Source organism: Canis aureus, chromosome 6 (assembly GCF_053574225.1).
Source record: "Canis aureus isolate CA01 chromosome 6, VMU_Caureus_v.1.0, whole genome shotgun sequence".
Taxonomy (NCBI): Eukaryota; Metazoa; Chordata; class Mammalia; order Carnivora; family Canidae; genus Canis; species Canis aureus.
In genome coordinates this window covers 62,845,110-62,869,369 of record NC_135616.1, presented here as the reverse complement: position 1 = coordinate 62,869,369, position 24,260 = coordinate 62,845,110, and the positions used below count along the sequence as shown (strand labels likewise).

Genomic DNA, 24,260 nt, shown 5'->3' with positions numbered 1-24,260 from the left:
AGATGTGAGAATTGAAAAATTAAAATAATTGGTTACCTTAAACTGTATAGTACCAGCAGCTGATCTAGAAATAGGGCTTTGGATTTTTTATTCCAGAGCCAGCAGTTTTGGCAGGGATTCATTTAATGGCTAAATAAAATCCTCTTCTACTTCTCTTATATTTTATAATCTAATGTTCTGAAGTCTCACAGCACTTCTGGCAGAAAGAAAAGACAGAAGCTCCTTATTTTATTTCCTAAAAATAAAAATAACATGCAGTTTCTTTTTACATTGTTCTTTTTAATTGCTCTTTTTTTCCCTATTTCGTATATTGCTCACTACTACCTGCATTAGCTGTAATGTGCAAATCTGTAGTGTGTCATTTTGACTTCTTTTTAAAATAGTGTTCTCTTTCTACCGCTATACACACACTATTAAACCAACTTAAAACCAACTGATTCTTTACTTTTAAAAAGATGTATGCCTCCATGCCAGTAATTGCATTAAACCCTCATTATTTACACTATTTGCAATATAGAGTCCAATTCAGTCTGGGACTGCTATCTTGGAATTCAGCCAAATGTTTTATAGAAGGCTTTACTATATTACAGAAAGGATAGTGTTGTGTATAGTGGAAAAAGCTTCAGAATTAAAGGCAGGAGTCTTGGTTTTTAGGTCTGGTTTCACTACAAGCAAAATTATTGGCCTGTTTTGTATTAAAAAAAAAAAAAAATCACCCTCACTGACCTCACAGGTTATTTGTAAAGACATAAGAGGTAGGGTAGGTAAAAGGTTTTGTAAACGGCATGTTGTAAATACATAGGGTGTAGGTAAAGAAAGAGAGACAGAGATGGATTGATCTCTGGCATGAATCTGGATTATAGTCTGTGCCTACTTTCAAGGGAGTTTTCATATTTCAAAGTTGTTAGGGTGCAAATGGAATGTGGGAGGAGTTGTGGATGTCCTATAACCCTACTTTTCCCAAGGCTGGGTTATAATATAGTATTCTCTCCCCTTTAAATAATTGTATTTTAAGATTGTCATGCCTCATTAATTTCTTTACACCAGGGTCAAATATCTTGCTTATATCATTAGACAATAATATCCCAAACTTTACTTACACATTAGGAACAAAACTACCACTTTGTAGATTGTTTAAATGACAAGGGCCTGGGGGAGTAGGGGAAACAGATGGTATTACGGTTTTGACTGAAAACTACCTATTGCGGTTTTGTTTTACTTACATGTTATTTTATGATATCAATTACAGAAAATAGCTGCTTTTCACAGTACACTTAGCAAAATTAGAAATTCTATCTGTTCACTTTTAATGAACTTGTCCTTTTATCGTTCATCTTAAAATTTTAATTGGCATATTTATAAAGAAAATCTGCCTCATTGATTTAGGGAAAGATGCTTTTTTCTAGCTTTTATATTTTTATGAGTTACTGTCCTCCAGGAATATTTTCTCATGTGGCTATAAAGTAGAAATATGTTGAAGGCTCTTGAATACTGATAGTTGAGTATTGTCTAAAATATTAAGACTCAATTTCTCTGTCTTTAATGTTTTTATAATTGATTATGTTTGTATTTAAATGTAGGTCTCATTTCCAGTTTGGGTTAACCAGTGATAACTTACCAGTGTAGCCTCCTGAAATTGTTTTTTTCCCAGAAGTCTCCATAACTTTTGAAAAGGTAACGTTACAACTATGTGTAATATAGATAATGTGATTATCAATGCCAATTTAAATTATCTTGAAACCTTTTGGATAATATGTTGTAATAATGATTTAGGAAAATTAAGACAATATTGGTGAGCCAGTGAGGAAAAAAAAATTTCATACAGTAACCTAGCCGTTTCTCATTTCTTTTCTTTTTAAAAATTTTTTATTTATTTATTTGAGTGTGAGAGAGTGTGAGCACATGAGGGTGGAGGAAGGAGAGGGAGAGAGAATCTCAAGCCCATTTTGTGCTCAAGCACCTATGTGGGGCTTGATCTCACAACTCTGAGACCACGATGTGAGCCAAAATCTAGAGTCAGGCCCTGCGCTGAAGGCGCGCACTAAACCGCTGAGCCTCCTGGGCTGCCCCCTGACTGACATTTCTTAAACGGATTTAGTTTTAATCCATATGCTCAGTATGTTGCTTATAGTCTTCAAAAAACAGCTTAAGAGCTAATGGAAAAAATCAATGTTATTAAATTGTCTTTTTGTGAAATATAATTTTAGTTGTCACTATGCACTATGTTACCTTTTTAAGTGTATTTGTTTTGGAAAATTTAAGAAGTAGCAAGAAAAAATCATGTTTTCAATACTTCATTTTAATTGCTTTTAAATTTTGAAGTATTTCCTTTTGGAAATTTTATCTTTTGGTTTTTGTTTTGTTTAAAATAGAGTTTTAACTGTTTTATATTATAGACCTGAATTTATGTGCATATTTTAATTCTTTTGATATCACAAATATTTTCTATGCCATAACCAGTTTGGTAACATTTTTGACAATGGCAGAATATTTCAAATGGGTGTAACAATGATTGGATCCTGAGGTTCCTTTTAGCTTTGTATTTAGGTTGATGGTGGGGAGGTCCAAAATTCATTGTGACAGCCAGATGGACATAATTAATAAGCAATACCTTTTGTCTCCATAAGTTTACAAGAATGAATCTGTAATTGATGGCTATAGCTTGTTGCGGTATAGCTGAGGAAAACTGAGAAGGACTTAGAGAAGGTAGTCTCTGGTTTTTCTGTTACTAGGTTTTGGAATTCTTTTTTAGAGCAAGTGTTCTTGGCCTTCAGTTCTGAGATCTCTTAAGGGACCATTATTCTGAGATTTAGGGCATGTGTTCTTTTGTATGGTATTCCCCCCCACCCCCCGCCCCACCCCAGGTTCGAGAGTTCCTTACTTCAGCTTCTCAGTGGGGGTGTGGACGCAAAAGTTAACAACCATGGACTTTTTTTTAGAGGATTTCCTTAAAAAGTAGAGGTAGAGGGAAATCTGTATAAAAGGTGCCTACAGGAGATTCTTGGGTGGCTCAGTGGTTTAGGGCCTGCCTTAGGCCCAGGATGTCATCCTGGAGTTTCACATTGGGCTCCCTGCATGGAGCTTGCTTCTCTCTCTGCCTGTGTCTCTGCCTCTCTCTCTGTCTTTCATGAATAAATAATAAAATCTTTAAAAAAAAAAAAAAAGGTGCCTACACACAGTGTCTTGTATCGAATTAATATCAGTTTTCTTTTTTTGTTAATTGTTTGGTAATATAGAATCAGTTTTGCTTAGGAGAGGATGATTTCACTACATTAGCTGCTTAAGTTTTCTCATTCATTCATTCAATTTTTAAGTAGTCTCCACACCCAGTGTGGGACTTGAACTCACAATCCCAAAACCAGTAAGTTCCATGTTCCAATGACTGAGCCAGCCAGGCACCCCAAGGTTTTATTATAGTATGTTATGGTTTTCTCTTTATAACATTATTTTAAACTCACATTAAGATTATCAAAGTCTAATTGCTAGTAAGTAGCTTTAAAAAATTATTTTGATATTTACATATTTAAATACATATTTTTTTCATTGGTAATAAGGAACTCTGCCTTAATGGACATAAAATACATACATCTATATATCACCTAAAACATGCTTATCTTATAAAGAGGTTTAGATCTATATATTGACTAACTCAAAACCATGTTGATGTCCAGTATAGATGAGCTGTGCAAAATTTTTGTTGCTTTCAAGAACATAAAGATTATACTACTCTTCAGATTTATCAGAGCTGTAAAACTCTTTCTATTCTAAGAGTTTTTGATTTCTTTTTCATGTTTCTGAGATCCTGGCCTTTGAAACCCCAGGAACTATTAAGTGTAAAACTTTTTTGAAAAAAATAAATAAAAATTTTTTGATGCAAGTTACAGAAACCAAGAGATAAAGGCCAGAACAGAAGAAAGATTAAATCTGTTTATCTTTTGGAATTGTTTGGAGAACCCAATATGAGAATTGAGGTCTCCTCAATCCCAGTAATCCCAGCCTGGCTGCTACTATGGAATATGTATAGGGACAGAATAGTTTTTATTTTCCTGCAAGAGAAAGTCTACCTTGTATGACAAAAGGATACCAGAGACACATTCTTAACTCCTTTATTCTTACTTGTTCTAGTCTTAAAACTGTTAAAAATCTGTGCTTATTAGTATTTTGGGAGTTGAAAAATGGAAACTCTCTCCACAAACTCTTAACAACTCTGTTTTATTTTATTTATTTTATTTTATATTTTATTTTATTTTATTTTATTTTATTTTATTTTATTTTATTTTATTTTATTTTATTTTATTTTATTTTTTTTAAGATTTTATTTATTCATGAGAGGCACACAGAGAGAAAGAGAGGCAGAGACACACACAGGCAGAGGGAGAAGCAGGCTCCATGCAGGGAGCCCAACGTGGGACTCGATCCTGGGTCTCCAGGATCATGCCCTGGGCTGAAGGCGGCGCTAAACCGCTGAGCCACCAGGGCTGCCCTCTGTTATCTTTTAGAACATAACTTTTACAAAACTGTAATTATAGCACAGATACAAATCAGTGGCCTCTGTCGTTTTAGCTTGCAAATGTTACTAGTCATTGAATATCGTATTAATAATTGTTATTTTTTAATGATTGAGGAGATTTCCTGATGTTAATGTTGTAGATGTCTCCTTGCCTATGGTGATGTTATAATTATTGTAGTAGTGGTGCCAGTAGTCTGGTATGGGCCTTAAGGGCATGGTCTTCTTAGACCTACATTTGAGTCATGCTTTTTTGTCTTTTTTTAAGATTTTATTTGTTTATGAGAGACGCAGAGGGAGGAGCAGGCTCCTTGTGGGGAGCCTGATGTGGGACTTGATCCCAGGACCCCAGGAATCACGACCTGAGCGGAAGGCGGATGCTCAACCACTGAGCCACTCAGGGGCACCCAGGGCACCTGAGGCACCTCAGGGCCCCTGAGCCATACCTTTGATGCTTATTATTGTGGGACCTTTAAGCAAATTCTTTATTTATTTATTTACACTTCGACTCAATTTCCTTATTTCCTAAATGAGGAAAATAATAGTACCTATTTTATATATATATATATATATATATATATATATATATATATATATACTTTATATATATATATATATGCTTTATATATATATATACTTTATAGGGTTGTTAGGATTAAGTAAGATTTCATAGAAAATGGTAAACTCTCTAAAAGTTATCTATTAATAACATTATTTCCTAGGACTGAGATTACTGTATTTTGTATCTTTGGAAATGAATTGCCTCACGGCTTTCTGAAGGAGTTATTCCATTATTCCAGTTGCTATTAGAATGCAGTGGCATCAGCCTTCAGCTTTCTCTTTAATCTTCCTTAATCTAATTATATTCTTTTGTTATTTCCTTAGCACAAATTTAATTTTTCAACAGATATGCCCTTGCCAGAAGTATAGACCTGTAGCCATATTTTCAGTGACACAAAGGAGTGTTGCTGTGATTCCCTACACAGTTACTTGTTAAAGCTAATGTGTATATTCATCAGCACTCCTTCTGTCAGGAGTCTGTATTTGATGGACATTTCTCTTCCCAGGAAAAGATAACAACCTTGCTATATACCACTTTTCAGAAGTTAACTTCTATTCTGTCATGGGGTTTTGAACTAAAACTGAGTAGTTATTAGACTTTTTAGCTTTGTCATTTGTGACATGCTTATGTAAATTTTTAAGCTTTGCTCTATGCCTTAGTTGTGTTTGACCTCTCCCTCTCCAAAATAGAGGTACTGATCTGTCTGTGCCATTAAATATGCAGGTGTTTTTTGGGGGACCAGTCATGTGTGCTAATGACACAGCAACAGTCTACAGCCCAGTAGTAAGCTGGTTATTGCTGCCACATTAGTATGCTCCCTAGCTAGTTTCCTGTAATCTGGGGGAGAGATGTGAAATGAATTTGGTAGCCTTCCTTGTTCTTTAGGAACTCAGGATTTTTTTTTTTTTTCTCTGCTCAGGAAATTATCAATGTCCTTTGTGTCTCTTGGTCTTAGGGTACTGGGAGAATTAAAAGTAGTTCTAAGAATGTGACTAGTTTGTGGTATAGAGTTGGTGTGTGTTCAGTGCTGAGAACCTAGATTATGCCAAAGTCTGAGATCTAAATTACTAGTGAGTCAGTGGTTTGGCAGTAGGTCATTATATTCAAGTAATTGGATGAAGCAGTAGACTGGAAACCTCTTAGGAAAGCAGAGGTTGAGACATCTTAGAAGAGTTGCAAAATGTAGACTGGCAGATGAGAATCAGGAGGTGAAGTACCAATGTGAGGAATTTCTTGACAGAGGGATAGTTAAGAATTCAGGAAATCAACAAAAATGGAAGGTTCTGACCAAATGAGGCAAACAAATAAAAAATAACACGAGATAAAATACCAAACAAAATTTCCCAGATTCTAGTACCCAGAACACTTGTTGAAAGGAAAATAAATAGCTAGTTGTTTAAAAGATGTATGCAAATAAGCCAGATGAATGTGGGGAAGTATGATATCGGCTATTTTCTTTGAGACAAGGAAAAAAAGTGCAGATAACCTTGGGTTTAACTTAGAATCCTAGATGTGTGAACAGTTTGTCCCTTTTGACCTGCTTTGAAAAAAGATTGGAGGAGGGACACTTGGGTGCCTCAGTGGTTGAGCCTTTGCCTTTGGCTCAGGTCATGATCCTGGGGTCCTGGGATCCAGTCCCACATCAGGCTCCCCATTGGGAGCCTGCCTCTGCATCTGCCTATATCTTGGCCTCTCTCTCTGTCTCTCACGAATAAATAAGTAAAATCTTAAAAAAAAAAGAAAAAAGTTTGGATTATGGTTATGATTGTTTGAAGTATTCAAGTTGAAAGCAGTTGCTAAAGGTAGCTGCTAGGTACATTTTTAAATTTTTTTTTAATTTTTATTTATTTATTTATGATAGTCACAGAGAGAGAGAGAGAGAGAGAGAGAGAGAGAGAGAGGCAGAGACATAGGCAGAGGGAGAAGCAGGCTCCATGCACCGGGAGCCCGACGTGGGATTCGATCCCGGGTCTCCAGGATCGTGCCCTGGGCCAAAGGCAGGCGCCAAACCGCTGCGCCACCCAGGGATCCCCTGCTAGGTACATTTTTAAGCAAGTTTTTTGATCTACAAAATATTAAGACGGCTCTTGATGCTACTTTATTTAATTCCTAAATTTACAAATAAGGAAACTAGATCCTCAACTAAAGTAACTAGCCCTGGTTTACTCAATTTAGAGGCAGAACTTCTTTACCATTTGAGAATATTTGTAGAAAATTTACAGCTACTCTTTATTTCAGTAACCAGTATTTCTATTATTAGATTGTCTCCACCTAGTGGCAACAAATATTTTGCAAAGCTGCATACAAATATGGGAAAAACTGCTAGGGGGAACTCACAGCTTTCAAGGAAGAGTCAACTTGGTTGTTGACAGTTGTATTACTTTTGCAAAGGAAAAGGAGGAGACAGTGTGCCTGATGCTTACTTACATATTCCATAACCTTATTAAGGAATTTGTAGATTCTGTATACTTGAGTTTGGCAGCACATTTATTGGTGACACCAAATAATGGGCCCCCAAAGTATCCACATCTTAATGCCCAGAATTTGTGACTATGTTACCTTACCTGACAAAAAGGACTTTGCCAGTGTGATTACATTAATAATTCTGAGATGGGGAAATTATCCAAGATTATCTGAGTTTGGTCCAATACAATCAGAAATAGGGCAGCCCCGGTGGCTCAGCAGTTTAGGGCCGCCTTCAGCCCAGGGCCTGATCCTGGAGACTCGGGATGGAGTCCCACGTCAGGCTCTCCCTGCATGGAGCCTGCTTCTCCCTCTGCCTGTGTCTCTGCCTCTCTCTCTCTCTCTCTCTCTCTCTCTCTCTCTGTCTCTGTCTCATGAATAAATAAAATCTTAAAAAAAAATACAATCAGAAATATCCTTATAAGAGAGAAGGTGCTGTGATGAAGGAGACAGGAATAGTAGTCAAACAGCAAAATCTAAGATGCTTTGCTGCTGACTAGAAGACAGAGGAAGGACCCATGAGCCCAGAGGGTGTCAGCAGCCTCTGCTAGAAAAGGAAAGGATATGAATTCTCCTCTAGAGCTTCCAGAAGAAATGCAGGCCTGCCAATATACTGATTTTAATCCCTTTATGATCCATTTTGGACTTCTGTCAGAACTGTTAGCAACAGGAAACTAGTACACCAGCTGAAACCCAAATTATCCCGAGAAAGCCAATGGCAGTGAGAGAAACTGAAAAAAATATGTTGATCAGTTTACTTGCCCAATGGAGTATTGGCTTCTGCCAAAAGAAAATTCAACACATCCACAGGGAAAACAGTCTTCCCCTAGAGAAGTAGTTCTCAAATTTGGCTGCATACACATATTACCTGGAGAGCTTTTAAACAACTCAGGTAACAAGGTCCCATTTTAGACCAACTGAGTCATTATCTCTGTAGCTCCTGATATTGTTAGAAAGTCAGCCAGGTTGTTTTTATATACAACCAGGGTTGAAAATTCGTTCTAGCTAAAGATTAGTTTTTACTGACCTAAGGAAACCCATGGCATGTTCAAATACTACTAGAAGTTCCTGAAACTGTCCCCAGTAAAGATGTGGTTCACCATCCATTCATTCATTGGTTTCATGTATGTTTTGCTATTTTTTTTTTTTTCTAACTTTATCTTTGACAGTAAGTTACCCTAGGTAAGAAGTTGCCTAAGCAAATTCCTAAAGGAGAAATTACTGGATTGAAAGGCAGGCGAACTTTTTTTTTTATTCTGACAAATACTGCTATATTGCTATGCCAATTTACCCTTCTACTAATTTAAGATTAGTAACATTTTTTTAAAGCCTGCCCAGTCTGGTAGGCAGAAAAATATTTCATTGCTGTTTTAATCTGCAAGGCTTCAATCATGAGTGATCAAGGGATGCCTGGGTGGCTCGGCAGTTGGGTGCCTGCCTTCGGCAACGGGTGTGATCCCATAGTCCCGGGATCAAGTCCCGCATCAGGCTCCCCGTATGGAGCCTGCTTCTCTCTCTGCTTGTGTCTCTGCCTCTCTGTGTCTTTCATGAATAAATAAAATCTTAAAAAAAAAAAGAGTGATCAAGTATCTTTTCACTGCTGTATTGGCCATTTTTTGCCTGTCAATTCCTACATATCAGTTTCTATTAGTTTTTTTAAAGCTGATTTACAAGGCACAGTCAGTGGCTCAGTCAGTTAAGCGTCTGCCTTTGACTCAGGTCATGATCCCGGGATGGAGCCCCACCTGCCTCAGTGGGGAGCCTGATTCTCCCTCTCTGTCTGCCACCCCCTTCACAAGCACACGGACACACTCTTTCTCAAATTAATAAATTCTTAAAAATATAAAAAGCAAAAATCTGATCTGCAAAATTTTTTCTGTTAAAGAAATTAGCCTTTTGTCTGTCCGTGTTTAATATTTTTCCCAGTTTGTTTTTCAGAAGGTGACTAAAATTTATAAATGGAGAATTTTAGTGTATCTTAAATTGATAACACATTGTAGTCCAGAGTGTAAATTAGCTTCTATATAGTAAGTTACAATTAATGTTTATTACCCCTTTGTAATAATATGCAGGTTTTTTCTTAGTTGTTAGAAGTGTAGGTTGAATAGGATAGGCTGTTGTCTCATTTTTATTACGACAATAATAGCTGTCATATATTCTTCACAGGATTCTGTGAATTAGGTACGTTATTTCAGCTCTGGCAAGATTTCATACTTTGATTTTTGTCTTGTGTTCAAAGAGTAGTTTATATAGCAGGATTGAGGTAGTGCCGATAAGGTGTTTTGAACGAGATGCAGATAATTCATAACACTGATACATGGTGGGATAATTTTGAATAGTGGTCTTCTATATCTATAAGTTCAGTTAACAAGCTCAAAGTTTCCTTTGATCCTTATTGCACTTTTTCTTTTTAAACCACATGTTCTTTTCTCTTATAGTTTTGAGTACTATAGGCTGAGATTTTCCACCAGAACTCTTCATGCTTCAGATGTGTTTATTCTTCTGGATGACCTGCATATATATTATATGCAATAAATCTAAAACTGAATTCAACTTTTCATCTCTTCCTAGGAAATGCATACCATTTCCTGCTTTAAAATTTTTTCAGGGACGCCTGGGTGGCTCAGCAGTTAAGCGTCTGCCTTTGGCCTAGGCCGTGATCCTGGAGTCCCAGGATTGAGTCCCTACATCAGGCTCCCTGCGAGGAGCCTGCTTCTCCCTCTGTGTCTCTCATGAATAAATGAATAAAATCTTTAAAAAGTTTTTTTTCAAACTTTTTTTATTGTGATAAACTATGTATCATATAAAATTTGTCATTTTTGATTATAGAATTCTGTGGCAATAAGTACATTCACAATTGTTGTGTAACCATCACCACTGTCCATCTCTAGAACTTTCATCCCAGAAAATTCACCCAGAATTTTCATCTGTATTCAGTAATAGGAGCTCTTCATTACTTTCTCCCCTTCTGGTAACCATTATTCTACCTTTTATGAATTGGACTATTCTGGTATTTCATCTAAGTGGAATCATGCAATCTTTGTCCCTTTGTGTTTGGCTTTTTTTTTTTTTAATTGAGTATAGTGTTTTAAAAGTTCATGTATGTGTAGTGTGCATCGGAATTCCATTCTGTTTTGAGGCAGAATAGTATTTCAGTATACATGTATACATTTTGTTTATCTGTTTACCAATTGATGGGCATTTGGATTGTTTACATCTTTTGGCTATTGTGAATAATTGTTAAGAACATGGGTATACAAATCTGTTTCAGGCCCTGCTTTCAGTTCATTCCTGAAATGGAATTGCTGGATCATATGGTAATTTTATGTATCATTTTTTGAGGGACTTGCCATGCTTTTTCAAAAACAGCTGTATCAAAAAAAAAAAAAAAAAAAACCAAAACTATCATTTGCACAAGGGTTTGAGTTTGCCACATCTTCACCAGTACTTGTGGTTTTTATTTTTTGATAATAGTCATATAAGCCACCCTAATGGGTATGAAGTGTGATACCTTGTGGTTTTGATTTGCATCTTTCTAATGATTAGTAATGAACATTTTTTTCATAAGCTTGTTGACCATCTGTATATCTTCTCTGGAGAAATGTGTCTATTCAAGTCTTTTCCTCTTTTTTAAATTGAGTTTTTTTTTTTCTTTTTTGTTCTAGTAATTCTTCATCTATTCCAGATATTACTCTGTTATTATAAATGATTTGCAAATATTTTGTCCCATTTTGTGGGTTGCCCTTTTCACTCTCTTGGTAGTGTCCTTTGATATATTAAAGGTTTTGATTTTTTTTTCTTTAATAAGCTCTGTACCCAACATGAGGCTTGAGCTCATGACCTGAGATCAAGAGTTGCATGCTGTACTGACTGAGCCAGCCAGGTGTCCCTAAACATTTTAATTTTAATAAAATCCAATTCATCAATCTTTTTCTTTTATTGCCTGTGCTCTTTGTGTCCTATCCAAAAAATTGTTAAATTCAGTGTCCTGAAGAGTTTTCTTTTAAGAGTTTTATAGTTTTAGTTCTTAACATTTAGATCTTTGATCTGTTTTGAGTTAATTTTTTTAAGAGTTTATTTGTTCATGAGGGGGGTGGCAGAGGCAGAGGCAGGGGAGAAGCAGGCTCCATGCAGGGGGCCCGATGCAGAGCTTGATCCCTGGACTCCAGGATCACGCCCTGGGCCAAAGGCAGGTGCTAAACCCCTGAACCACTCAGGGATCCTGAGTTAATTTTTTAAATGATAGAAGGTTATGGTCTAACCTTGTTCTTTTGCATTTGAGGATATCCAGTTATCCCAGTACTTTTTGTTGAAATTGACCTTCCTCTATTGAATGGTCTTGGCATTTGTGTCAAAATAACACGTATGTGAGGGGTTACTTCAGGGCTTTGTATTCTACTCCTTTGATCCATCCATATTCTGTCTTTGTGCCAGTACCCAGTGAGTTTGATTACTATAGCTTTGTAGTAAGTTTTGAAATCAGGAAGTATTGAGTCATCCAGCTTGTCCTCTTTCAGGGTTATTTTGGTGGTTTGGGGTTCCTTGAGATTCTTTTTAAAATTTTTTTAAAAATCTTTTATTTTTTTTTTTAAGACTTGATTTGAGAGGGGAAGAGAGAGAATGAATGAGCAGGGGGGAGGGGAAGAAGGAGAGAGAGAATCCGACTTCCTACTGGGCAGGGAGCCCAACTCTGGCTAGATCCCATGACCCAGAGATCATGCTTAATTAATTGTTTGAGCCACCCAGATGCCCCTGTTTCAGATTCTGTATGAATGTGAGGATGTGTTTTTCAATTTCTGAAAAAAAATCAGGATTTTGATAGGAATTGCATGGTTTCTGCTTTGGGTAGTAGTGTCATCTTAACAATGTTAAGTCTTCTGATCCATGAACATAGGATAGGATACCTTTCCATTTACTTGTGTCTTTAATTTCTTTCAGAGGTGTTCTATAATTTTCAGTGTACAGATTTTTGCCTTGGTTAAATTTATTCCTAATATTATACTTTTTGATGCTTTTGCAAATGGAATTGTTTTGATTTCCTTTTCACACTGTTCATTGTTAATGTATAGATATGCAACTGATTTTTGTGTGTTTTTTCCCCCCAGCAATTTTCCTGAATTCATTTAGTCAGTTTTGCTTTTAACTTTTTTTGTGGTCTTTAGGGTTCACTATATATAAAATCATATCATATCATATATATATGTATATACATACAGATACTTTTTCTAGTGGGATGCCTTTTATTTCTTTTTCATGCTTAATTGATTTGGCTAGACTTCCAATATAATATGTTGAATAGAAGTGACAAAAATACCATTTCCTGTTTAGATGTCTCACTTTTTTTTTTTTTTTTTTTAGCATCAACATCTTAACAGCCACAAGCTTGGGAGTTCATGGCTTTCTTCTTTCTCATTTCATACACCGCATGTATTTTGCTTCCTAAGTATTTTGCAGCTTTGCTGCCCCTAATTCATCCTTACTACTAACAGATTCATTGTATTCATTTCTTATATGGATTATTGCACAAGCCTCACCCCCTTTTCTAAGATTTTATTTATTTATTTGACAGAGAATGAGAGAGAGTGCGAACATGTGCACAAACAGTGGGGAGGGGGAGAAGAAAGAGAAGCAGGCTTCCTACTGAGCAGGGAGCCCAATGTGTTCTCCATCCCAGCACCCTGGCTCATGACCTGAGCCAAAGGCAGACACTTAACTGATTGAGCCACCCAGGTGCCCATTGCATAAGCCCTTTAATTAGTATTCTTGCCTCCTGCAAGTCCATTCTCCACTGTATTAGAGTTGATCTGTTTGTTTCAGAAACAAATCTCACCTTGTCATTCAATGGTAGATTTTTCCTGAGACCTTTGCATGGGTTTAAGGCCTCCCTGATCTGGTCCATAGTTTAATACTTCAGCCTTACTCTGTTCTACTCCATACCTCTCTCTCTAACTCATTTGATATTGAACTAGTTAGAGTTCCCCAACATACCTGCTGAACTGTTTCTTTGCTTATTACAATGATCCTTCTGGACTGCTTTCCTTTCCTCAGTTGGTTAACTTCCACTTAACCTTAGAGTCTTCTTTTTCAAGGAGTCACTTTCTCTGGAAACGTCTTCTGCTTTTCCATTTGACTGGTTTTTTTGTTTGTTTGTTTGTTTGTTTTTGTTTTTAAGATTTTATTTATTCATGAGATAGAGAGAGAGGCAGAGACACAGGCAGGAGGAGAAGCAAGCTCCATGAAGGGAAGCCCGACGTGGGCCTCTATCCCGGGCCTCCAGAACCAGGCAGGCCCTGGGCTGAAGGCAGCGCTAAACTGAAGGCCCTGGGCTGAAGGCTGCCCTGGTTTTGTTTTGTTTTGTACACTTGTAGCGTTTACCAAATTGTATTGAAAATACGTTGAGTACTTACTAGCCAGTAAGCCCTTGAGGGTCTCATTTCCTATCATATGGTAGTTCTCAGTAAATGTTTCCTAAACTTTGAACTCAGCTATTGTTCTTTATGGGTGTTAGCTAGCTTCTAATATGGATAGGCAGAGGGACAAAAGGAAAGGAAGAAAACAAAGCTGCTGCTGATACAACTGGTGTTGACCAATATTAGACCTTGGCAGGTTTATTCTGAAACCTTGGGGAAAGACTGAATTGGGTTATTAAACTGTTGGAGGGTTGGGGAAAATGAAGGAGTAGCGTTAGAGGTGAGATAGTGATGGGTACTAAGTATGGTGGGAGGGCACAGATCACACTAAATTATCTAGATTTGCATTTTAATTGGTACTTTAAAAAAATCTTAAAGCAATTATCTTCCCAGTAACAACTCCCTTACATAAGACTAGAAAACATTGTTACTAATACTCAAATTTAAGACTGGATAATGAAGATTATTTGGTTCACGGTTGAAAGGTTCCTACTCTGTGTTCCACAATATGTGAAAAATATAATCCAGTTAGGAATTGATTATATTACCTTATTTATTTATTTAAAAAGGATTTTATTTATTCATTCATGAGAGACACACAGAGAGGCAGAGATATAGGCAGAGGGAGAAGCAGGCTCTATGCAGGGAGCCTGATGTGGGACTCAGTCCTGGGACTCCAGGATCACACCCTGAGCCAAAGGCAGATAGATGCTCAACCGCTAAGCCACCCAGGCGTCCCTATATTACCTTTTAAAATAAAGATGTTATTAGATTACCAAAGTAATTTAGATGAGCATTCCAGATGTTTACTACAATGGCATCTTTTTCAATAAAGAGTACTTTCTTTGTGTATATAGAAGCTTACAAAAAATTAATGTCTGTCTTATAGCTGTAGTTTTAGATTAAACGACTGCAAGTGGTTTTTATGAGGTGATACTTACTTCAGGCAATGCTATGATGGCAGTTGGATTGCTTAGTCAGATTTATTATTGCTCCCTGGTTTGCCTAGTCTTGAATAAATTTCTAAAATGGAACACCTGTATCCTGTAAGCAAACAGTGTTTCAATTAAGGAACAAATAGTTTGCTCATTCACATTTTGTATAATGTAAGAGGAAAAGGAAAATGCTGAAGATTGAGAGAGTTAATTTGATGTGACCTGTATTTACTTTATGTTCAGAAGGGACTATAACCATGGAATAAATTTTGTCCTTAAAAATAAAGTTTCTTGGTTTTGTTTCATAGTGCTTAGGGAAGCAAATCTCAAACAATGAAGAAAACTCTTTATGGGAAGATGGGATAATCTAGTGATTGTATTTTCTGGTATATATTTCACAGTTTGAAAAACAAATTAAGGAAACAAATGTACAGGATAAAAACATAGGTGTTGGCTTCTAGGAGTTGGTTATAAAGTTAAGCACACTTTTGGTATGGTAGGCTGAAAAATAGGCCCCCTCCAAATTGTCCATATTCTGATCCTTGGAATCTGTAATGTTACATTGTTCAGGGCTAAGGTATGTATCTGTGTGAGGAAGTCTTTGCAAATGTCATTAAATTAAAGGTCTTGATATGAAGAGTTTATCCTGGATTATCTGGTTGAGTTCTAAATGTCATCATGTGTCTTTATAAGAGCTAGGCAGAGGGAGATTACATACATAGAAGAGGTGGCAATGTGGCCACAAGCTAAAGAATGCCAGCTGCAAGAAACAGCAATTTCCAATAAAACCTCTAGAAGAAGCACAGCCCTGCCAGCACCTTAATTTTGGCTCAGTGATACTGATTTCCGATTTCTGACCTTCAAAACTAAGAGAGTGTGGTAATTTGTTAGAGTTGTAGGAAACTAATACAGTAATCATTTTTCAAAGTGTAAGTGGAGATTTCTAAACAACCCTATTTACCTAAACTCTTCTTCGGGGGAGGAGGCATATTTATAGCTTACTCATAATTAGTCTTTAGTTCTATTTAAAATACTCTGAATAGACCAGGCAATTTTTATAATTAGAGCAACTGGTGAACATTTTTTGGCATAGAACTCTTGAGGTTTTAGCTTAAAATAATTTATATTTAAAGCCCCCTTTCTTGGAAAAAATGTTTTATCCAGTCTGGAAGCTCCCTTGTGGTTGTTTTGTTATAGCTATACTTTGGTAAGAGTACAGTTTAGACTTCTAAAATTTTACAACACAGTGTCAGCCTTTTTGTCTGCACATCTGCTATTTAATATGAATTCTTGTTTCAGCCATACTATAGGAAATGTACACATGAGGCTCTTACTGAGAATTAAGTTATGAGTTCACTGTGACCCAGCATGTGCTAGGGACTCACTTGAGATGATGGTGTATGGGTACTCTGGCCATGTAGGTTCTTAACACTTTCATCCTATATCCTTAATGATCAGATACCAGTATACCTGGTGTATATTATCTTAATCCCTTCAAAGATTGCCTTCGAAGAGGGGGAGGGGATAATCCAGGAGACATCCATTTGAATGTCTGCTTGTTCTACAAAGCTGTGGTTCAAGATGCACTTCTTTATGTTATTTTGTGTCCCTTTTATGAGGATTGCACAAGTTTCTAATGAAGTCTGGGCCAGAAATGTCTCTTTTCAGTATTTCTCTTACTCTTTTAAGCTTCTAGGAACTACACTTAGCATTCAGCCACATGCAATTTACTAGCAGTAGATAGCTGACAAATTTCTTGCAGTTTTTTGTTACTGAAAAGGCCTTACAGAGTAGTCTTGGATTAATTGGCCTCCTGATTGATTTCTTTTTTTTTAATCACATGAGGCACATAACCAAACATTTTTGTTTCTTTCTAAAATAATTTTTTCAAACGTGGGTTAATGTAAAATTTTTAGTAGGTTAGGGAGTGGGTAAGTAATTTTTCTCCCTAATCTTTTACATGTTGGGTAGAGAGATGCTGAGAAATAAGAATGCTTATTTATTGAAATATATCAGGGAAATTAGGCCCTCTCCATTCAATGATCATCATTTGTGAAATATGCCAGGCACTTTATATGAACATATCGCTTAACTTTGCCAATGACACTGAACATTTCCGTCACTTTGTATATTAAAAAAAAAAAAAAAAAAAAGACCTCAAGAAACTTGGATATAGGTCCATAACCACTAGCTGCCAGTACTAGGATGTGTATGCAAACTGACTGATTCAGTTCCAAAAATCATTTGCCATACTTTCTAGGTGTCTCATTTGTTGTAACATGAAATAAAGATATACCTAAAATACAAAGTTCTCTATCCTTGTTCTCGAGGAATTTATGGTTTAGCCTATCTGTTTTTCCTACTCAGGCAGTTAGAGAATGGTCTTAGGAGCAAACGTATGGCCCATTCAGGGGGAGTTGAGGGTCTTGAGGGTCTCACAGAGTCGAATGGGAACATGTATTAGTATTGATTTCAGTTTTTCACACAAAACCTTTGCCACATTTAACCTCTAATAGACTTGACCATGATTTTTTTTTTAAGATTTATTTATTTATTATTTATGATAGAGAGAGAGAGGCAGAGACACAGAAGGAGGGAGAAGCAGGCTCCATGCCTGGAGCCCGACGTGGGACTCTATCCCGGGACTCCAGGATCGTGCCCTGGGCCAAAGGCAGGCGCCAAACCACTGAGCCACCCAGGGACACCCCCCCCCCCCCCCCCCCGCCCTCTTTTTAAGATAGAATGAGAGAGCACAAGCACAATCACGGAGCAGCAGAGAGGGAAGTAGACCGACTCCCCCCTGAACTGGGAGCCTGATGCGGAGCTCGATCCCAAGACCCTGGAATTGTGACCTGAGCTGAAGGCAGATGCTTAACTGACTGAGCCACCCACACGCCCCATGACCATGAGTTTTAAATAATGCCTTTAACCAATTTAAGAATTGTAGATTAGAGATGGAATTTAAAAAATGGTATTTTAGGGAACCTCTGTTTTCCAGGTACTATTAAAAGAATATGTAGGAATGATGATGATGTTATGATTAGTGGTAGGTTTTTAGACTAATCCATAATGTAATTGAACCTAACATGCAAATATAAATTTTATAGTAGCTCATATACTTCATTAAATTTATTACTTAAGCATAGTATGTTTTTTTAAAAAAAGATTATTAGAGACGGAGAGAATGTGTGTGCGTGAGTTGGTGTTGGAGGGAGAGGCCAAAGGAAAGAGAATCCTAAGCAGGCTCCACACCCAGCCACCTGACATGACCTGAGCTGAAATCAAAAGTACAACACTTGACTGTGCCACCCAGGAACCCTTAAGTATAGGTTTTTTTTTTTTTAAGATTTTATTTATTTTAGAACACGCAAGTGGGGAGAGGGGCAGAGGGAGAGGAGTAGACTTCCCACTGATCTCGGTTCACAATGATCATGACTTGAGCCAAAAATCAAGAGTCCAATGCTTAACTGAGTGAGTCACCCAGGTTCCTGTATAGTATGTTTTTAATGGAAAAACTTAGAATGGAAATTTTAGTTTCTAAGTTGGGGGACTTAATGTATTTTTGTCCTGAAAAAATAATTTTTACATTTGTTTAAAAAAATTTTTTGAAGACTTTATTTATTCATGAGAGACACAGAGAGAGAGAGAGAGAGAGAGAGACAGAGAGAGACAGAGGGAGGCAGAGACATAGACAAAGGGAGAAGCAGGCTCCATGCAGGAAGCCTGACATGTGGGACTCGATCCTCAGACTCCAGAATCATGACCTGAGCCGAAGTCAGACGCTTAACCGCTTGAGCCACTCAGGCATCCCTGTTATTCTTCTTAACACTTGAATTAACATGATAAATGTTAGCCAGATTATAATAGAATGATAAATTTTTAATATCTGTATTCATATTTTCCTGAAAGTAGACACAAAATTTCTGGGGCAGGGATGGATTAATTATTACAGCAGTGATCCTATTGTCCCACTTCTTCCCTCTCAGAGTGATGCAGTGAGACCTGGATGTTCATTTGGTAGGTAAGAAACCTTAAAAAACATGAATCTGGGAGCTTGTATAGCTGTTGCCCACCTCCTGAAAGAGTGAGGGGGACCTTTGCTCCTTATTATGAACAAATTCTCCTTGGTTACAGAAGGGAAGGATCCTAGGTTTTTAATCTTTGGAAAGTAAATGAGTTTGGAGAGGGTGGGGAGATCAGACAGGTGGCAGAATTTGCAACCCATGAATGTCTCCAGGGTCTCACACCCCCTGAAATATAAACACATACTTCTAAAGAGGTAAATCTCTTTTTTATCTATTCAATTGTCTTTAATGTTTCAGGACATCTATTTTGTAAGACAGATTTGTATGCTCAAATAGCCCTAACTATGCAGATACATAAAAATATTTTCTCTACACATAGAAAATAGACCAACTGATAAATTTTCCTTTTGTCTTTTTCCCCATGTTAACTTGAAGTATGTGTGTTTGATCATGAAAATATGGAATATATATATTTTTAAAGATTTATTTATTCATTCATTCATTCATTCATAGAGACACAGAGAGAGAGAGAGAGAGGCAGAGACACAGGCAGAGGGAGAAGCAGGCTCCATGCAGAGAGCCTGACGCGGGACTCGATCCAGGGTCTCCAGGATCAGGCCCTGGGCTGCAAGCGGCGCTAAACCTCTGAGCCACCGGGGCTGCCCCGAAAATATGAAATATTAAGGTTGCCTAATTTGAGCTCCTTTATCGAGTCATCCCCATTGCTGATTTCTACAGCAAATGTTTATTGATTAATTACTATATGCCAGGCACAGTTGCAGGGTACTGGGGATATTGTGAATAAGACAAATAACTCTGCATTCAAGGAGCTTAGAGACTATAAAAGTGCTATGGTGAAAAAGGAAAAGAGGAGACGTGAGAAAATAGCAAAGTTAGAGTTTTGTTAGAATGCATGAGCGAGCTAGCTATGACAAAAGCTTGGTAAAGGAGGGGGATGAAAGTGTTCTGTTCCAGATGGAAGGGATGCGCTAGTAAAAAGATTCTAAAATGAGAAAGAGCTTGGCAAGATAGATAAAGAGAAAGATGGCAACTGTGGCTGAAACATAGTGAACAGAACTCAAGATCACAAACATACATTTAAGTGTTTGGAATTTTTTTTTTTTCATCTTGCTAAAACAGGATAGTGTTCTATATATTTTGCCCTACAAATTACTTATTTAAAATTTATTTTTAATTTTATTTTTTGCAACTTTAAAACTTAATGTATGATGTATGTTGTGTACCTATGTTGAATTCCATGTCAGCATGTATAGCTACATAGTTTGTGTGCTCTGGCTATATCCTAATTAGCCATATTCCTGTTGACAGACAGACCTATATAGACTTTATGATTTTTGTCATCACAAACAATGCTGTGATCACTATTCTTTTTTTTTATTATTTTTTATTTATTTATTCATGAGAGACACAGAGAGAGAGAGAGAGAGAGAGAGAGGCAGAGACACAGGCAGAGGGAGAAGCAGGCTCCATGCATGGAGCCTGACATGGGACCCAATCCCGGGACTCCAGGATCACACCCTGGACCAAAGGCAGGCACCAAACCGCTGAGCCACCCAGGGATCCCCATGTGATCACTATTCTTGTATATATGTTTATTGCATACCTGTAGGAGAATTTTAATTGGATAGGTTTCCTGAGAGAGCCATTACAATGTTAAAACTTCTGACAGTTTTGGGAGGTACAGTACAGTGTTATTTTTTGATTTGGCTAAAGAGCAGAGACAGTTGTTTTGGTATGCTCTCTTTCACTGGCATCTGTTTGTCAGTGCTATTTTTTTTTATTCACAACCGTTATTTTATTGAATTTTTAAAAAAGATAAATGAGATTACGTTAGGATTTAAGGTACCTAGATATGTTAAAATAATGTATTGAAGTTCTGAGCTAATATGTCTATTAATACTTCTAAAGAGGGATCCCTGGGTGGCACAGCGGTTTAGCGCCTGCCTTTGGCCCAGGGCGTGATCCTGGAGACCCAGGATCAAATCCCACGTCAGGCTTCCGGTGCATGGAGCCTGCTTCTCCCTCTGCCTGTGTCTCTGCCTCTCTCTCTCTCTCACTGTGTGCCTATCATAAATAAATAAAAATTAAAAAAAAAATACTTCTAAAGAATGTGAATAAAATCATGACATCAACCAGTAAGTTCTTGACTGTATGTTGATCAAAGATAATAATTTTAAAAATGAGATGTGTGTTTCCATAGAGATTTCTGTAATAGTCGTATATAGCTTAATTTATCCAGTTTTCATTTCAAGGGTTACATTCCTAAGGCCAAATGCTGTAATTATGCTCTAAATGCCAAATTGATCTGTCCCCAAAACCATGCCACTATACACTTGAGTGATTTGAGAATTCCTTTTTCTGCATACTTGGACACCAGATATTACTAATCTTTTTTTTTTTTTTTTTTAAGATTTTATTTATTTACTCACAAGAGACTGTCGAGACAGAGAGAGAGAGAGAGTGAGAGTGAGAGAGAGAGGGGCAGAGACACAGACAGAGGGAGAAGCAGGCTCCATGCAGTGAGCCCGACATGGGACGATCCCGGATCTCCAGGATCAGGTCCTCAGCTGAAGGCAGCGCTTAAACCGCTGAGCCACCGGGGCTGCCCCATTATTAGTCATCTTAATTTCAGTCAGTATCACAAACAAAAAATACAGCTTATGTAGATAGTCTTTTGATTTGCAATTTAGTGATTATTAGTGAAGTAGTCATTTTGCCTATACTGAGCTGTCTTAAATTATCTTGAGGGAAGATTCAGGGTACATTATGGACATACGCCTTCGTTGATTATACATGTTGCAAATATTTTCTCCTTGTCTATAGCTTATCTTTTGTTTGCTTATGCTATCTTTCCTTATTTTTGTATAGAAGTTTAAAAAAATTTAATAGTTGAAATGTGAACTGCTTTTAAAGTATTCCAGTATTGCATCTTGTTTATTAGTCTGCCTTCCTAATCATAGTAGTATGCAGCACTGTACCTTCTTTTAAAATATATCTCATATAGTTTTTTTTTTTAATGCTTAATCATTCTGTTATTTTTTAAAAGATTTTATTTATTTTAGAGAACAGTGGGGAGGGAGGAGAATGAGAGAATCTCAAGTAGACTCTCCACTGAACAGGGAGCCCCAGACAGGGCTCCCCATCTCTTGACCCTGAGTTCCTGACTTGAGCTGAAATCAAAGAATCACTTAACTGATTGAGCTGCCCAGGTGCCTCAATCCTTCTGGAATTTTTAATTTATTTGCTTAGGTACATCTGATTTAATTATTTTGAATTTAAATATTTGTTTAAATCCTTCTGATTTAGGGATGCCTGGCTGGCTTAGTGGTTGAGCATCTGCCTTCAGCTCAGGTCCTGATCCTGGGGTCCTGGGATGGAGTCTCATTCAGGCTCCACTCAGGGAGCCTGCTTCTCCCTCTTCCTATGTCTCTGCCTCTATCTCTGTGTCTCTCATGAATAAATAAATGAAAAAAAAATCCTTCTGACTTAAAATATCTTAAGTTATATAAATTCACGTTTTATTTTTTTAAGATTTTATTTATTCATGAGAGAGAGAGAGAGAGAGAGACAGACAGACACAGGCAGAGGGAGAAGGCAGGCTCTCTGCAGGAGCCCTATGTGGGACTCAGTCCTGGACTCCAGAGCCCAGGACCACATCCTGAATGAAAGGCAGATGCTCAACCACTGAGCCACCTGGGCATCCCTCATGTCTGTTTTTGAACCCTTCATTTTGTTGCATTAATGTTATCATCTTTTCTTTAGACCATAGTGTTACTTTTCATGAAGCTTTAATATTTGATGTAAGGTATGTCTCCCTGATTATTCTTCTTTTTCAAAATATCCTGGGCGTTCTTGTGCATAATAATTCACGTAAACCTTAGAATCACTTTGTATATCGATATTTTGATTGGGATTGCATTACACTGGATTGTTATATATACGTTTATCCAATCCATGATCTCTTTAATGTCTTTCAGTTAAGTTGTAGAGTTTTGTGTTGTCAATACTTTGTGAAATTTACTCTTACATATTTTATAGTGTTTGTTGCTATTGTGAATGGTTATAAATGGGATCATTAAAAAATGCATTTATAAATGTTTATTCCTGGCTTATAGAAATCTGTGGCTTTTTTGGCATGTTTTTCTCTGTTCATGCTACCATGTTGCTGCCTTTTTTGAAGTTACAACTTTTTATTTGATTCCATGTGGATTTGTGAGGTATTTGTATTATCTAACTGATAGGTTTGTCACTTCCTTGTCCAGTGCCCATTCCCCTCCCCCCCTTTTTTGGTAACATTATTGAGGACTTATAGCAGAAGGGCAGTCTTGCTTTTTTCCTGACTCTTTAAATAGGAGTCTTCAAGAGTTTTAACTTTGGGGCTTCTGGAATATATTCATCAAGTTAAGAATATTTCCGTCCATTTCTAACTTAGACATTTAATGGAGTAATTAAATTTATTTATTGATATAAAGTAGACTATAGCAGTCTCTGATGAGCAAACTTAAAAATATATTTTATATCTATGTAATTTTTTTGGTTTTCTGGGAAAGTTACAGTATTAGCTTTGTCAAATAACAAATTTTGTTTTCTTGAACAAATCTATTTTTTTGTTTTTTAGCTGTTTCTATTTGATTTATGGTTTTATAATGATCATTTTTCCCTTTTTCTTTAGGTTTATATTCTGATTTCTAATGCTTTATTTTTTCAATTCTTATGGTTTTAATACTTAAAAATTGAAGATTATTAATATTTCTGAGGGAGATTTCACTCATTATACATCTTATATGTTCTTAATTTCATTTGCTTCCTGAGAAGATCACCTCTCTTTAGCTTTGTAAACCTCCATATATATTCCTCTTTACCAGCCACATTGACCTTTCTTTTTTCCCAATACGTCTATTTTTTTGAAACTCTGTTTTTGATTCCCCTTTCTTTTTAGTTTTTAAATTATTTTTAAAATTTATTTGGCAGGGAGAGAGTGTGTGCACAGACGGAGGGAGAAGCAGGCTCCCTCTGAGCCTGAGCAGGGAGTGCGATGAGATGCTTGGGCTTTGCCCCAGTGATCCTGGGATTCTGACCTGAGCTGAAAGCAGACACTTAACTGACTGAACCCTAACCCTAACCCAGGCACCCCTTGATTTGCTTATCTTAAATAGCTCCTTTTCTCCTATTGATGATGTAACTCAGTGCCTTTTTTTGTATCTTTTATATAATACTTAAGAATTATTAACTTGTATGCATACTTGTTTACTGTTGGTGTTTGTAGACCTGTACAGTACATGAGGTGCAGTAGATAAATCAGTATTTGAATGAGTGAATGAATGATTCCTAATCTTA

At 36.9% G+C, this 24,260-nt stretch overlaps 1 protein-coding gene across 6 annotated transcripts in view; it reads left to right on the top strand.

The window, feature by feature from the left end:
- Positions 1–24,260, top strand: part of RNF2 (ring finger protein 2) — a 49,577-nt gene that overhangs the window by 6,430 nt on the left and 18,887 nt on the right. For 4 of the 6 annotated variants that reach the window (XM_077901946.1, XM_077901943.1, XM_077901947.1 and 1 more), the window contains exon 2: positions 1,581–1,674. The exons of the other annotated variants lie outside the window; for them this stretch is intronic. The gene's annotated coding sequence lies outside the window, so the exon portion shown is untranslated. The remainder of the gene's footprint in view (positions 1–1,580; positions 1,675–24,260) is intronic. 6 annotated transcript variants of the gene reach the window in all.